The sequence below is a fragment of the Apostichopus japonicus genome, chromosome 8 (genome assembly GCF_037975245.1).
Source record: "Apostichopus japonicus isolate 1M-3 chromosome 8, ASM3797524v1, whole genome shotgun sequence".
Taxonomy (NCBI): domain Eukaryota; kingdom Metazoa; phylum Echinodermata; class Holothuroidea; order Aspidochirotida; family Stichopodidae; genus Apostichopus; species Apostichopus japonicus.
The window spans coordinates 21415393-21431044 of record NC_092568.1 but is presented as its reverse complement, the minus strand read 5'-3'; the positions used below and the strand labels follow the sequence as shown (position 1 = coordinate 21431044).

The 15652-nt window shown below is 35.2% G+C and overlaps 1 protein-coding gene across 9 annotated transcripts in view; it reads left to right on the top strand.

Moving 5' to 3' along the window:
- Positions 1-15652, top strand: part of LOC139971031 (DNA repair protein RAD51 homolog 2-like) — a 278473-nt gene that overhangs the window by 169627 nt on the left and 93194 nt on the right. The gene's annotated exons all lie outside the window — the stretch shown is intronic.

Genomic DNA, 15652 nt, shown 5'->3' with positions numbered 1-15652 from the left:
TCTGGTTTCATAATGGGCTTTCTAATCTTAACTTTAGTAGCTGTGATCCTTCATGATTTCATTTGTGTGAAGACATAATCAATTCTAGTATCAACAGAAATGTGCAATCAATCAACAGAAATAATAAAAATAATAATCAGCAGTTATGTTTTGTGACGCTTAAGTGACCGCAAATGTGGGAGAAACCCGCAAGGGCTTATGGATTACAAGTTACACTTTGGGTGGCTTCCAATTCAACATTTTAACTCAAATTTGGAATATTTTCAATTTAGAAAGTCATTTCAGATGACAGGGAAAGTGTAGATTGCTCTTGGATGAAAATACCCACCTTACTATGACCCGGCCGGGTATCGAACCCGGAACCTCCTGATTGTTAAGCCTTATTGCTTCAAATGCCACCGCCTTTATCCACTCGGCCACAGCACCAGAAATGATCGATCAGTCAGAGTTTTCTTCTTGAACTTTAGAAGGCTTGAAGTTGAACTTGAAGAACTTGAACTTGTGAGGCTGATAAAACCTTTTTTACCAAAAAAGAAAGAACTGTTTGTGTTCACTGTTAATACCCTCTTCTTTTTTTCCTATTTGTTTCTGAATAAAACTACCAATAGCCATATTTGTGGTACTGGAATATGTTAAAAAAAACATATGCCAGATGTCATAAAGTAAGTCCACATATGGAGGGAAAAACAAGCCAGACTTTTACAACAAACTGAGATCAACTTTAATAGACAAGCATGAGCACTGCAAGCTAATGTGAGCAAGTCTCAAGCTTACATATTAAAGCTTGTATAAAAAACAATTTACAAGCTATAACATAAGCATTTCATATTACAAACAATTTACAAGCTGAGATCAGCAAGTTGCAAGCTAAAATAAGCTTGCACTGAAAAGAAGTTGTAATCATAGATAAAGTAAGTTGTAAGCTAAAGTATAAAGCTTGCACTGTAAAGAAGTTGTAAGCTTAGATAAAGCAAGTTGTATGTTAAAATAAGCTTGTACTGATTATAAGTTACAAGCTGAGATAAAGCAAGTTGCAAGCTAAAATAAGCTTGTACTTAAAACAAGTTATAAGCTTAGATAAAGCAAGTTGTAAGCTAAAATAAGCTTGTACTGATTATAAGTTACAAGCTTAGATAAAGCAAGTTGCAAGCTAAAATAAGCTTGTACTGATTATAAGTTACAAGCTTAGATAAAGCAAGTTGTAAGCTAAAATAAGCTTGTACTGATTATAAGCTACAAGCTTAGATAAAGCAAGTTGTAAGCTAAAATAAGCTTGTACTGATTATAAGCTACAAGCTGAGATAAAGCTTGTTGTAAGCTAAAATAAGCTTGTACTTAAAACAAGTTATAAGCTTAGATAAAGCAAGTTGCAAGCTAAAATAAGCTTGCACTGAAAAGAAGTTGTAATCATAGATAAAGTAAGTTGTAAGCTAAAGTATAAAGCTTGCACTGTAAAGAAGTTGTAAGCTTAGATAAAGCAAGTTGTAAGCTAAAATAAGCTTGTACTGATTATAAGTTACAAGCTGAGATAAAGCTTGTTGTAAGCTAAAGTAAGCTTGTACTTAAAACAAGTTATAAGCTTAGATAAAGCAAGTTGCAAGCTAATATAAGCTTGTACTGAAAACAAGTTGTAAGCTTAGATTAAACAAGTTTTAAGCATAGATCAGCAAGTTTTAAGCTAAAATAAGCTTGTACTGAAAACAAGTTATAAGCTTACAGGTAGATCAGCAAGGTGCAAGCTATATCTTAGCAGGTGGGAAGCTTCAAATAAGTTTGCAGACATTGCAACCTGACATAGTAAAGCCTAGTAAAGGGTAAAGCTTTGCATTTGTCCATTTTACAAGATGTAGGAAACGTTGATTGAGTAATTTGTTGTACACGTGTGTTAGCATACAATACAATGATATTAAGGGCTGTTTAGGCAGATGCAACTTAGAATAGTTAAAAGCTTAACTAATACATGCCAGTAGTATTTATTTGCTGGTATTAAAGGTTCTTTGGGTATAAATTAGGGAGAATTGAACATGTATCAGTTTCAATATTAGGTCTTTTGTTTTTTAGTTAATACATTACCGAGAAGACTCGCTATCTTGTTACAACTTCATCGGAGCCAACTGGCTGACAGAGTTGATAATTTTGAATATTTGTACTGGTCTATCTTTTCTATTGTTTAGTTGTACTTTTGTAAAAGGTTAGTTCTCATGTTTGCTGCCTGATATTAACCCACATAAAATGACCTCTATACAGGATTTTCTGTGGGGACTGCTTATTGAACACCCACCCTCCTGAGAGAGTTGAAGATTTTTGTGTAATCAAGGGTGCTTCGATGTAAGGTGTTTGTATGTTTGTATTGTATGTATGTATTTTTATCCTTCTGCAAGCAGGAACTCGCGAAGAAGCCTCATTGGCTTATCAAAGCCGCAAACTGACCGAAGTCAGTCTCTTACATTCATATTTAACGTCCATGATTATGAATTGTTAATTGTCAACAACTCTGTAACTGGACGATATACATTAATCTTGGAGTGACTCGAACCGGGGACCTTATGATTGAATGGCACCAGCATTAACCACTGAGCTTTCCTTTGTAACCTGTTTTATTTGTAACCATCACGTTTGACGCAGTTGATAGCATTAACATCCATCAGGAACCAGAGACTTCTCTACACAGGAAATGGTGGGTTATTGAAAATGCGAAGGGGGATGCATATTAGTTGCTTGTATCATCCCCCTCTGCATATGGGTATCTGACAATACCACCCCCACCCCCCCACCCTACCCCTATAAAGTTGGTCATGGATGCACCTTTTGTTCTTCATTTGTAAATCACATTTTAATGGAATCTTAGAAAATATATGTAAACAGAAATCAGGTCTGAGATTGGCATGTTTTTATTTGAAACTGTAGAATTTACCATGATATTAGTTATCATGTGATCATGAAAAAATCAAATAGGCAGTGTTGTTCCGTTTTTTTTTCTCCCCCTGCTGTGCTTCTTCAACTGATCAATAGATAAGGTGTGTTGCCAGATGAAACGGAATCCTGAATCCCATATTGTGGAAGGAAGCCAGATGCCTAAATTTTGATGTATTAAAATAGCAATCATTAAATTTGGGTAAACAACTTTGGTTTCTTCTTGAATCATAACATGATTTTACTTCTTTTTTTTTTTTTTTTTTTCTTTTTTTTTGATGTATGGCTGCACAAAACAAAATCCCATTGTCATACAAATAAGTTCTCATTATGAGAAGATTATTGTAGAAGGAAATGGTTGCCAGCAGGTACGGTACCATTCATAAAATGAATTGAACATTACCAAAAATCAGAAAAATTCACAATTAAAGAAAACCATTTGACACTTACCAAAATAGTTATTTGTAATGCAAGAAATTTAAAACAAAAGGACTTAAAAATTACAAAAGGGAGGTAAATAGTGGCAGATCTCAACAAAAGAAGGTGAATATCGGCCTTAAGTTCTGAAGACAGTATACATCAAGAGATATTAATGTGAGGATAAAGGGAAAAAATTACAGATTATTATACATTTTAAAGTGTTACAATCAAGTAGAAGCCTCGGCCTGATCGCCCTTCATAATGAATAACCAGGAAACAAACGATTTCCAAGGTTTTTTTTTGTGGTTTCAAAGTAGCAATTCAGAGCCCCACTGGTAATCGGTCAAAAGTCTTTACCAAAGAGGATTGACTATTTACGTAGCAGTTTAGGTACGTGCCTTTGAATAGCATGATAGTTTCTTCCCTGTATTGCAAAAGACAAACCTAAGATCTTTCTTAAGAAATTGGATAGTATGAAGTTTACAGCCTTTTGTAAACAGATTCTACCCTTCAATAGCACCATGGTAACAGAGGTAGTTGTTTTCCTACTAATCAAACGTGACTTGTGAACCTGTCTTGTGTTTTTTTTTTTTTCAATTTACGTAGCAGTTTTAGGTGTTTGCCTTTGAAAGCATTTTTGTTTTCTTACCTGTTTTTTGAAAGATAAACCTAAAATCTTTCAAATCAATTTATTAGAGGTACAACAGGATGCTCATGTGTAATACAGATTTTCAAAAGTTTGGGGTAATATTGTATCATTTTAGGACATCTTTTTATACTGAAAAAGTTCCCTTAATTTGTGTTCATTTTCTTGTAGACATATATGTGTATATCATTGAAGGGGGAATTTTTTTTTTTTTTTTAATAGTTATGTAATGTCTACTTGTCATTCCAATTACCTCTCTTTGTTTATTCGTTTTTTCTATAATTGGCAGCAAAATGTTTCCAAAGCTTATCAGAAACCAAAACCTTTTTTATTATATCTTTGGCGGGTTCGGAGACTATAGGAAATTGGTTAGTATGAAGTTTACAGCTTTCTGTGAGCCGATTCTACCCTTCAATAGCACCATGGTATCTCTACTAATCAAGTGTGACTTGCAAAGCTGGCTGGTGGGCTTCTCTTCAATCGTTAGGAATCAAATCAGTTGAAAAGGTACCGAATCAAGTTGTGTGCTGGGAAAGTTTTATCAGTGTGTAGGTTACTTTAGGACAACAGTGGTTGAAATTTGGAGAGAAAAGAAGAGCTTGCTGGCATGTTTTTTTCAGGTTGGGTTTTGACCCTGGTCTAATGAAGGGGGTTCTATCGAGGGAGCTTGAAATGCTTTAGAGTGGTTTTAAATCAATTTAAAGGAGCTTGGTAGCTTTTTGGGAGATTGAAATATCGATTAAGGTTAAAAGTCTTGTAACATAAACCCCTCTTAGAGTTGAAAAATTTGCTGTGGAGTCGGTTCTTTGCTCAGTTAAATGGCAAACTTTTCTTTAAACCCAACTGGACTTGTCAAGCCACTAAAAGAAGTTTCTATGTTCAATTTTGATTGATGTGTATGTCCACTTTATTCTATGGGATCTTATCTCTGTTCGAATTAATGAAATTAAACTGAAATGAGACTGGGATAATAAACCTAGGGTACTAGCAATAGAGCACAATAACAATATTCATGAGGGCGAGTATGAGTGAAGGCAAATATGTGAGTACAAAGATGGACTCACTACACTAGTCTTCAATCAGCATCACAAGGTGTCCTCATGGAGTACTAGCAGTAGAGTACAAGAACAAATTCATGAGGGCAAGAATGAGTACAGGCAAATACGTGAGTACAAAGATGGACTCACTATGTTAGTCTACAATTGGCATCATGAGGTGTCCTCATGGAGTACCAGCACTAGAGTACAAGTACAAATTCATGAGGGTGAGTATGAGTACATGCAACTATGCTAGAATATGAGTACAAAGACAGCATCACTACATCAGCAGCGTGTCCTCATGGAAGAACATGTGACCAGACTCGTGTACTTTACAGGACAAACGTGCCTTGGAATAACTCTTGTTGACCTGAAATAGATTTTAAACCTTGGGATTGAGTGGGCCTATGATGACTACAAGAGTGCTGTAACTTCACTGGAGAGGATTTTATCAATGCATAGCTAATTAGTTGTAATCGTATAGCCCCTGACAATTAGATGAACAAGGTCAGACATAATGAAATTTGAAGAAAAGACAAAGGACTTTTACAGCCCTGACATGAAGCTAAATTAAAAATTGGGTAAACCTTGGTATGAGGAATTCATCAATAAATGTACTCTGCAGGGGTTGTAGGGCTGTTGTACAGACCATTTGAAATTCATTAATACATTAATAATTCATTAATTATCATTGGGTGCGAGATGAAAAGTCATTAATGGTAGAAAATTGTCCTGCAAACATATAATGGGATATTCCAGTGGTAGACAGTGTGACCCTTTTCAATGGAAGTCGAAATAATATTCTACACTGATTAAAAGCATTGAAGACTCGCCCAAAAGCATGTGCGGCCCCTTCAAAAAGTTAACTTTCTGTTGCTTGCAAGTGAAGTTTTCTGCTTGTCGCTACAAAATGCAGACAGTAATGAAACATGATACCTTGTTATCTTTAGCTGGACCTGAGATGTCTATCGCTGTATCAATTGTATACTGTGCTGTGGGTATTGACCGAAGCTGTATGTACTGACTGTACACTAGTGTCTAATTACCAACGGTAGCAAGCGGTGTGTGTATTTTCTGGATCGATGGTGGTGTTTAACACTTCTGTTACACCTCATTCGAAACTTGGTCAGATTACCTAGACATTTCTATTTGCGAGAGTCTTCACACCCTTTAAGTTGTTGCAGACTCCATCTCAATATCTTTGTTCCTACAGTGTAGATACAGTTGTGGGAATGTAAAACTCTTACCAGAAAGTGCATTTATACCCATTAGATCACAGTAGGTTTTCTGTGATTTCATAATGGCAAATATATTCCAGGAAGGTAATTTACTCTCATGGTAGTATTTTTGTTGATTTATTTATGTCTTGAAATGTACATTGTCAATTGTTTTCTTCATTAAGAATTTCAGTAATATGTAAATTGTGTGCAAGAATATTGTTTTCTTCACAGCATTAAAATGACTTCCACATGAAAAAAAAACATAAACAAAAAAATTAACCACATTCTTAACCCTATTGCCATGGTGACATCACTAATTAAAGCCTATAGTTGTCAGATGCATTCATAAAATTTGCACCAAACTTTGGAGAACAAATTCATAGAAACTACACCAAAGTCTATTAGGACCTGGTTTTGACCTAGCAGAATAATTTAGTCAATTTTTCTAACAGTGGTGTTCAGCAACCTGAATGTCCCTTTAACTTCAAAACTTGTCCTCAAGATAATATTTTAAGGTGATGGTACTCTTTTTTCTTTCTTTTTTTAGAGTATGAGTATTTTTTATTTATGTTTGTTTTTAGCAGAATGGACAATTAAAATTGCCCAACAGAGAACAGGTCTAAGAAAAAAAGAAATTCAACAAAAATTAAAATAATTTTGATGAATTATATTTTGTAAGATCAGTAACTACTGTACATCAGTTGTGTGAAGATAGTCTTTTGCTAAAATGTTCCTAACATTACTTGCCGTGTTCCTCATGCCCTAAAATGGATTCCCGTTCCTGACTTTTTGAGCTTTCAAGACGCATGAATGACGAGTGTGCGAAAACGTAATGTGTTAGGGTCATGTTCTGAACCTGATGTTTGGATTATGAACAGTTACATTATTAACTTTCCAAGAAATGTTTGTTTATCATTGGGCTTGCTTTATGTGGTTGAGGATAAATGACAGAGGTTTTTATTTATTTTTGTTGTCAGATTTATTGGACTAGCAAGATTGAAGGGGGAAAATGCATATAAGTTGTGTTGTGTGTGCGTGTGCGTTTGTTTTGCTATCTGACCGAGGACTTGAACAAAAGAATTTCAGGTCCTCGGTTGTGATTTCTAAAGAATCACCACGTCCTCCGAAGAATTCTATTGTATGGGGTATTGTTAAGGTTAGGGTACGTGGATTTGAACAATGGAAAATACAATTGGGTCCTCGGTCTGAATGTAATACAAACATGTGTGTGTGTGTGTGTGTGTTTCCTTATGAAACATTGCAATGTAGGTGTCATTGGTGTCAAGAAGCTTTGCTTTCAACCTTGAATGTAGCTATTTATTTTGGAAATATCAAACCATTTTATTCCCTTTTCATGATCTGACAGTGAGTAAAATAGCATATCATAATCACGATTGATCGCATGAGAATGAAAAAAAAATATATAAATAACCCCCCTTATTAGATGTCATAGTGAATGATGGTGTTTCAACTATAAAGGAATTGGACCTGAACCAAACGGTTTACAAACCTGTTTATTTGTCTCTCCAGTCACCAAGGAAACAATACCTTAGTGACGAAGTGTAAAGTGAGATAATGTAGGTTTAGCTAAACATAAAGGAATGGCATCTTGTTGTTTGTCAGAGGTGCAGCAATTGGTTCATGTGCAACCAATAATAACTCATCATCCTAATTATTGTATTGCAACTATGAGACAAAAATAGAGGGCAGTATTGCAGAACTTGTATTTCATAAATGCCAGAATTTGCCAAAGAAACCAGAAGTTGCTGTTGTATCCTTACTGATTAGGATAAGAAAATATTAACACTTTCTGTTGGACCAGTATCAGTTTGTCTGTCTATGTGTATGTTTGTTGGGGGGGTGGACATTCTGCAAGGGTTTATTTGAAGCCTGCTTGCACTGGGAATTTATCTCAAAAGATGCAAATTCAGATATATTAGCCCACTTGACATGTTGAAAAACACATCGCATCAGTACAACCATTTCCTTTTTCAGTGGGCAAAGGTTTGAAAAGTTAATAGGCTAAGTTTCTTACCAAGATAACTCATTGGAAGAATTGTTCTTGTTGGATAGTGTAGTCTGTCACTCATGTATATAGGATGAGTATTCATAAATCAGTTGTGAAATTGGCATTACTTTTTACTTAATGGGGGTGGGGGAGGGGGTGTGGGGGGACTGTTCTGAGATGTGTGCAGCTCCTTCATGTAACCAACATCATCCACAGCCAGAAGTTAGCTTTACAGTAGATGTAGGGCAATGCAAATATTTCTTCCCATGCCATTTCATGTTATTCTGTTTTTGAGGTGAAGTCACTGCCCGTTTCACTTGCTTACAATTTTGATGTGAGGTTAACGTAGGGAAGACCGAAGCTCCTCTCTGCATGATTGATGAGTTCTTAAAGTTACATTATTGAGTTATACAGTGTTTCATTTAATCAATTCTTAGTACATATTCGTGAATGAAATTGCAAAGAATACATCCGAATTTGTATTGTCTGGGAAGTTGCAATGTTAAATGTATGGGATAAATGTAGCCCATCATAAATGGTTTTAGGAATAGGTGAAAGGGCACATAATTAATATGTCAATGTGATGAATGGAGAACTTTTGCTGGCATGCGTCTTTTTCATTAGTGTTGTACTCGTGCAATTTTGTTCAATACCAATATGCATTACCCATCGTTGACCTCGTTGTAATCCATACTGGATGAGAGAGAGAGGCAGAGAAAGAGATAAAATCCACATTAATCTCTGTGACATGCCAAGCCAAACCCTATAAATGATGACTGCCATCTGACTTAAAGCAGTATTTTGCGTTTGGTCGCCGTTTTCTACTTTTTTTGACATGTCCATCGAGTTTTTTACATATATCAATCACAAAACAGCAAGCTAAGATACCAGCCAAGTTTTTCCCTGCCAACATCGTTAATTGGCGAGTAATTAAGGATATTTGCAGATAATGAGAAAAGTATCCACGACAAAATTCCACATTTAAAATTAATCGCATACAGTTCTCCAAACCCACTAGTTTGAATTCAACCAATCAGAGATCCAGGTTTAGTTATGAGCCATTGCTAAAAATAGATTCCAGGCTTTGCGTTGGTACAACCAGGGAGTTGTTATGGAACTCCCTGGTACAACTGCCATATAGACTGTTCACAAATCAAGCTTGGTGTTGTATTACGTATTAGTCAATGACGTTCGTAGTGTTTAAATATTCATATTATGGGCGAGGTTTATTGGGATCCCAACGGAAAATATCTTGGAGAAAAACAAAGTTGAAAGTTGCAAATTTTTCGACTTTTATGCTACCATTTGAAGTAAGATTTAAATAGATAAGCTAGTTATGTATGTCGTTATGGCATAGTGGAGTCAGTGAGGTTGAGAAATATCATAGAAAAGGACGCAAAATGCTGCTTTAATTTCCTTATGGTGCAAACCACTTTGCTAAGTCATTGTGTAAGTGTCATCAAAAAACCACTTCCCATGACCACCTCAGGGGCAAAATGAGAAAGTTTGGTTGTAAGGTACTTTTATAATAGTTGCATAGCACCCTCTATTATAGCTCCTTCCCACCTCTAGTCTGTCTGTGTGGTGTGCATTGGATGTTGATTACTATAAGTCAAGTTCAAGACTGAAATCTGGTCCAGATGCAGTTTATGAATGTGATCATTTATGATTCACTTAAAGAATGGAAGAAAAATGGTCCATAATTTAGAGAAATATTTTAATTTACTGCTTTTGAAATATTGACACTGATATAACAAAAATGTCTTGGATGATGGAAATACTTACTAAGGTGTGGAAACTATGAAATAATTGCCAAGTATGTCCATTCGCAACTAAAATACAAAGAGGAAATATGGCATTCAATCGTCCACTCTTACACTGACTAATATGCAGTATGGTTTGTTACAATTTATAGCATGTGGGCGACTCACACAGCTGTTTCAAAAATTTAAAAAATAATACTTTGTCAAGTTTCACAAATTCAAGCTAGTTTCTAATATAATTTGTTTCTCATCATGAACTTTAATGTAAAATAGCGCCATCATTTTAATTTTCTCATCATTGCACAACTGTATTTAACCACAGTGCAGCATTTCTACATAATTGAACCTTCTGTGAAACCGTCTGTTACTGACTATATCAGAGATGTGATGTTAATATGTAATAATGTAATATATAGTAATGCTAATGTATGTTATAAAATTTGCATCAAATTGAAGTGGAATTTAAAAACAAAACAAAATATTTTGTGACAATATTAAATTAAGTATATATATATATATATATATATATATATATATATATATAGATATATATATATATATATATATATATAGGTACGTATTAATGCTGACACAGGCTGCTAAACATATAGCACATAGATACATATATGTCAAACTTCCTTATTGCATACATCGAGTAGAACACGCATTATTGCACTGTGATGAAGCATGTATGTTTTATCATAGATCTGGGACATTAGCAATAACACATGATGACTCATCTGAAACACCCAGTGTGTCAGAGGTCAAATATCAGTAGAGCGTTCAGGGCTGCGAGGATGGATGGGAGGGAGGGATGGAGGGATGGGGGGGGGGGACAGGGCTAAAAGATGGTGTTTCCTTTTTATCCTTCTCATTGGCAAGTAAATACCACATCACTGAGGTTGGGAAGAATACAAAACAAAAGAATTGTAGAGAAAAAAAGTAGTAAAGTTCTACTTAGGTTAAGGTGATTGCATGCACATGCTTGGGTAAGACTACACTTTCATGGGGGATTTTTTTCTCAATGCAATAGAATCTTAGAAAATTAAATTCCATATTTTGAGCAGTTCTAAATTTACCTTTTTATTGGTGTTTAGATAATTTTGTGATTGCTATCATATTTTAGTTCCTCATTGACCTTAAGAGTTTTTGGTAAAAGTAAAAGGAATATTGAAACTGAGAGAGGAAGCTTCCATGAGCAGGAAGAACAAAATAAAGGGAACTAAAAAGTGACTCTGTTTTCCGTTCCTACATCAAGGCATGCTGTTGCATCCATCCTTCCCTATTTGATACTATCAGAGTATATTAGGAACAGCCTACATCTGTTGTCAACATGAATACATCACTCTTTATGTACATGGTGATGACAGGTGGTTTCATAAATTTATACAACAACCCCCCTGAGGTAATTTACTGCTGAGCAGACCAGAGGGGGGTCGTAACCAAACACTCTTCAACCAGGACTTCCGAACATGACACAAAATACGAGCCACGCAGTCATACTAAGTACAGGCATCCTAGTTTTTGCCTCCCAATAATAAAAACACAACTTAAATAGTGATTGGAAAATTATAAACAACAATATTCAAAAAGTAATGAAAAGAAATGAAAAGAGAAGAAAGAAAGAAAGAAAGAAAACAAAGGTAATGTTTTGATATCAATTTCTGCAGTTGGTGATGTCAGATATCAGATAAGTAAGAACATGTTTGAAAGATTGAACTTAATACAGGCAACTTGGTAGGTCTGTACTCATGCAACTTTTGAAGAAAATATTATAACAAGTCTTTGTTATTTACAAGTAGTGCATCTGCAGTTCAGGCTAACACTTTAATGCAACGTTTTTAAATGCAGAAGCACTGATGTGTCACTATTTGCTCAAATGTACAGAAATTCAAAAATCACTCTCATTATTTGATAAGCAGAGGGCAACCCCCTCCCCTGTTGCACCCAATCAAGGTTGAAGGTTACCGAATTTTAGCCAACGTAAAAACTGCTGAAAAGTTTTTCAAATCCTTTCCTGGAGGTTGAAGCCATCCAAGATGTTCATGAACATAAAGTGATATCCATACAGTACAGAAGCAAAAACATGTTGATATATCTGATTATGGATATGGATCTAAGCTGAGTCAAGTTTAAAGGTTATTATATAGAGGGTACATATTAGCTCAGTGGGTGACTCCATGACAACTACAGGGATAAAGCTAGAGGGTACCTATGTATGTATACAAGAAATGACTTTGACCTTTAACCTCCGTGACAGATTATCTATCCCCTGTGAACATTGTGATAGAGTTGCAGTTACAGTGACAGGTGTTGAAATATGATAACCTCTCCAAATATATATATATATATATATATATATATATATATGTAAATATATATATATATATATATGTAAATATATACTATAATATTAATAAAGATTCAATAGGTAGATGTGTATCAACAGTGCATTGCATGCAAAAGGCATAAGAATTTGTTGGATATTTGTCAAATTAGAAAATTCTAGGCTTAGATCTTATAGCTGGCAAAGGGTTGGATTATTTATCTGTTGTTGGTCATTCTTCTTTTCAATATTTGTGCAATCAATTCATCATTTGTTTTCTCTCCCCTACCCCCACCCCCCCCCCCATCCAACCTCATCTGAATGTACGTTTGCTTCTTTATGAATAAGGAAGATACCAGATCAACAGTAGCTATAAAAAAAAAAGTATTGTGCAGAGTAACTTGCTCCATAAACCCCAGATGAAGAAAGACGGACTATACTATGCAGTTGCGACAGATTCAGAGATTTAGTAATCATTTACATCACTGGGAAACCCCCCTTTTATGGAATGCCAAATCAAAATATACTGCTGTAATGACTAGTATCATGTCGTGGTGATTTCCTGTTTCCAGGTCAGAAAATTATCTGCGTCTCTGCTGGGTGAGACTTGTTGTATTCCCAGGACTATGGAACGCCAAAAGGGTCAACAGTATACCACGATGATGTAGAAAACATAGGATGATGATAATGATGATGTAAAAACCAACGAAAATGATATAAGAATATACAATGATGATACTATGTACAACTACATGGAGCACTAACCCATAGCCATAATTTAGCTTCCTTTGGGGTGGGGAGGAGGCACACGTGTTGGCTGATGTCCATCCTGGGGAGGGATGCCTACACCTCTCCTTTGAGTCATTTTTTTTTGGATAAGAGGGCTTATATAGATACATGAAAAATTGTACTATTATTTTCATTGCTTTTAATGGCATTTGTTCTGTGCAAGCTTTCATTTCTTAATGTGTGTTTCTTTGGAAAAAGTCTGGAACATGTGAGGTTGGTGGCAGGGGGGTGGGTGGGGGAGGATTGGTCATACACCTTTCAGTGGGGCCCTGATAAGCAGTAAAATGGATCCAGAATGTTGGAATGAATGTGCAGACGGGAACTGAAATGAGAAACTCCAAAAACTGACTTTAGTTTACAACAATCTTCTGAGGTGGTCTAGGCCTTGATTGTTCCTGCTGCTCAATGGAACAAACTTAAAAAGATTGCATTTTTTCAAGTATGGCGATATACCACAATTTTGTGAGTTCCTTAACTTGTGTAGTCTTATACATATATGTCAGTGCACTGGTGGACACTGTAGTTAACTTGTTTGGAGCCAAATTTTGACCATTGTTAGGAACATATTTTTTCATTGACACAACAAAGAAAATGAGTGGCTTAAAATTTGGTAACAGTGAAAGGAAGAAACATCAATTATGTATTCTGAGCCTTTTTCACAAATCATTTCACTAAGTGACCAGAACTATACAGCAAACCCTTTAATGAATCTGCAAATTTTTAGTGAATTTTTTTTCCTCGCTATATGCATTTTGACTCAAGACCTTTACAAGTATAAATAAATCCATGCCGTTCTGGTGAAATCTTATCCGAGCCAAGGATGAAATGATTGACGGATTAACTAATCAGAGAGATTGTTTTTGTTACCGTTTTTCCTCTATCAGAAATATTTGTGCTATTAACATTGCTGCAGTTACTGTTTACATATCCTACATTATTATTTTTATTATTATTTTTTTTTATTTTTTTTTTTAAATTATGAATATTATTATTATTATTATTCTGATATTGGTTAGGTTATGGTACCACCTGATTTGGTAAATTACAACAACGCTTTAATGCAGTCAGAATTCATTATCCGGTCCAACTGCTACTATTTTTCGGTCCAGAGATGTGAATTCTCAAACAACTCAGAATTTAATCCCCCAAGCAATATCCTCTACAGGTGGATTGGCGACGTGACATACAAAACCAAGACATTAATGCTACAGTCATCTAACATTTTTTACAAAAGAGAGAAATTAGAGAAAAATGAAATAGAGGCTTCCATCATTTGACATCAACGCACATTTGCTGTTCGCTATGTGTTAGTGGAATTGAAAGGTGCAGACAATATTCATGGTGAATATACACGATATTATTAAAGGATTGGTTTATAAGGCAAAAAGTTTAGTTGGAGAATTGCTTTAATCACCACAGTTAGTAGATATCATGGACTACCATGCATTGAGTTCAGGGTTCACATATATATATATATATATATATATATATATATATATTTATATATATATATATATATATATATATATATATATATATTTTCGCTAGACATATTAGTCCAGGAGTTATGCCAAGAGATTAACGGTCATTAACACACGAAATAAGGCTTTGAATGGGAAGCTGAAGGGTTCCTACAAAGTAATTTTGATATAAGACTAAAAATATTATTAATAGCAAAGATGTGGATATGGATTTATAGCATTTGGTCTTTAAAAATTACAAAAAAATACACCAAAACTGACATGCGCACACACGCACAAACACACGCATGCATGTATACAACTATATATATAAATGAAAATCGTAATGAGTTGGAAAATCAAGAACAATGAAAAAACTTCCAGCCTCCACAGGGATTCGAACCCGGGCCTCCCGCTTTGTACGCGGACACCCTAACCAACTAGGCCATGGACGCTGATTGTATGTCCAGAGGTTCTAAACTGGTAAGGAAGGTCGTAATTCCACTGTAGGCGTTTGTCACCTGTATCGAACAATACTATTTCTGTTTTCGGTGACATATTTTGCCTTACTCTAGAGATCAAACATGATGCTAACCAACTCGAAAATCATTTGTGATTCCTAAAGCCGGATCTCGAAAGAGATACTTTGAACAGACTCCATTTCATTAACATATATATATACAGTCACACACAAACATTGTGGTTTCTCTCAATGTGTGGGTACATATATGTTAAATACTCTCTAATGGTTCCAAACCTCCCACACAAAAATTTTAATTCCAGTAGTTTGTCACTTTTCAAGAATTTTAGCCCTCCTGTATGATAACATGGGCACAGTTAGCATGCATGCTATATAGCCATCAGATTGTTTAGACTATTTTTGTTATGAATTTTCGATTCATAGAACCCATATACTGTAACCACCAGAGAGTAGCACCCCCAGGCATTAAGAAAAAGTTTGTGGGGATGACTTTTATGTTATTTTTAATAACTTCTTATTTCTTTCTGACATAACAGGTGCTTCCCATCAATAAATTCAGTTCATGGATGAACCTGACACAATTTATATT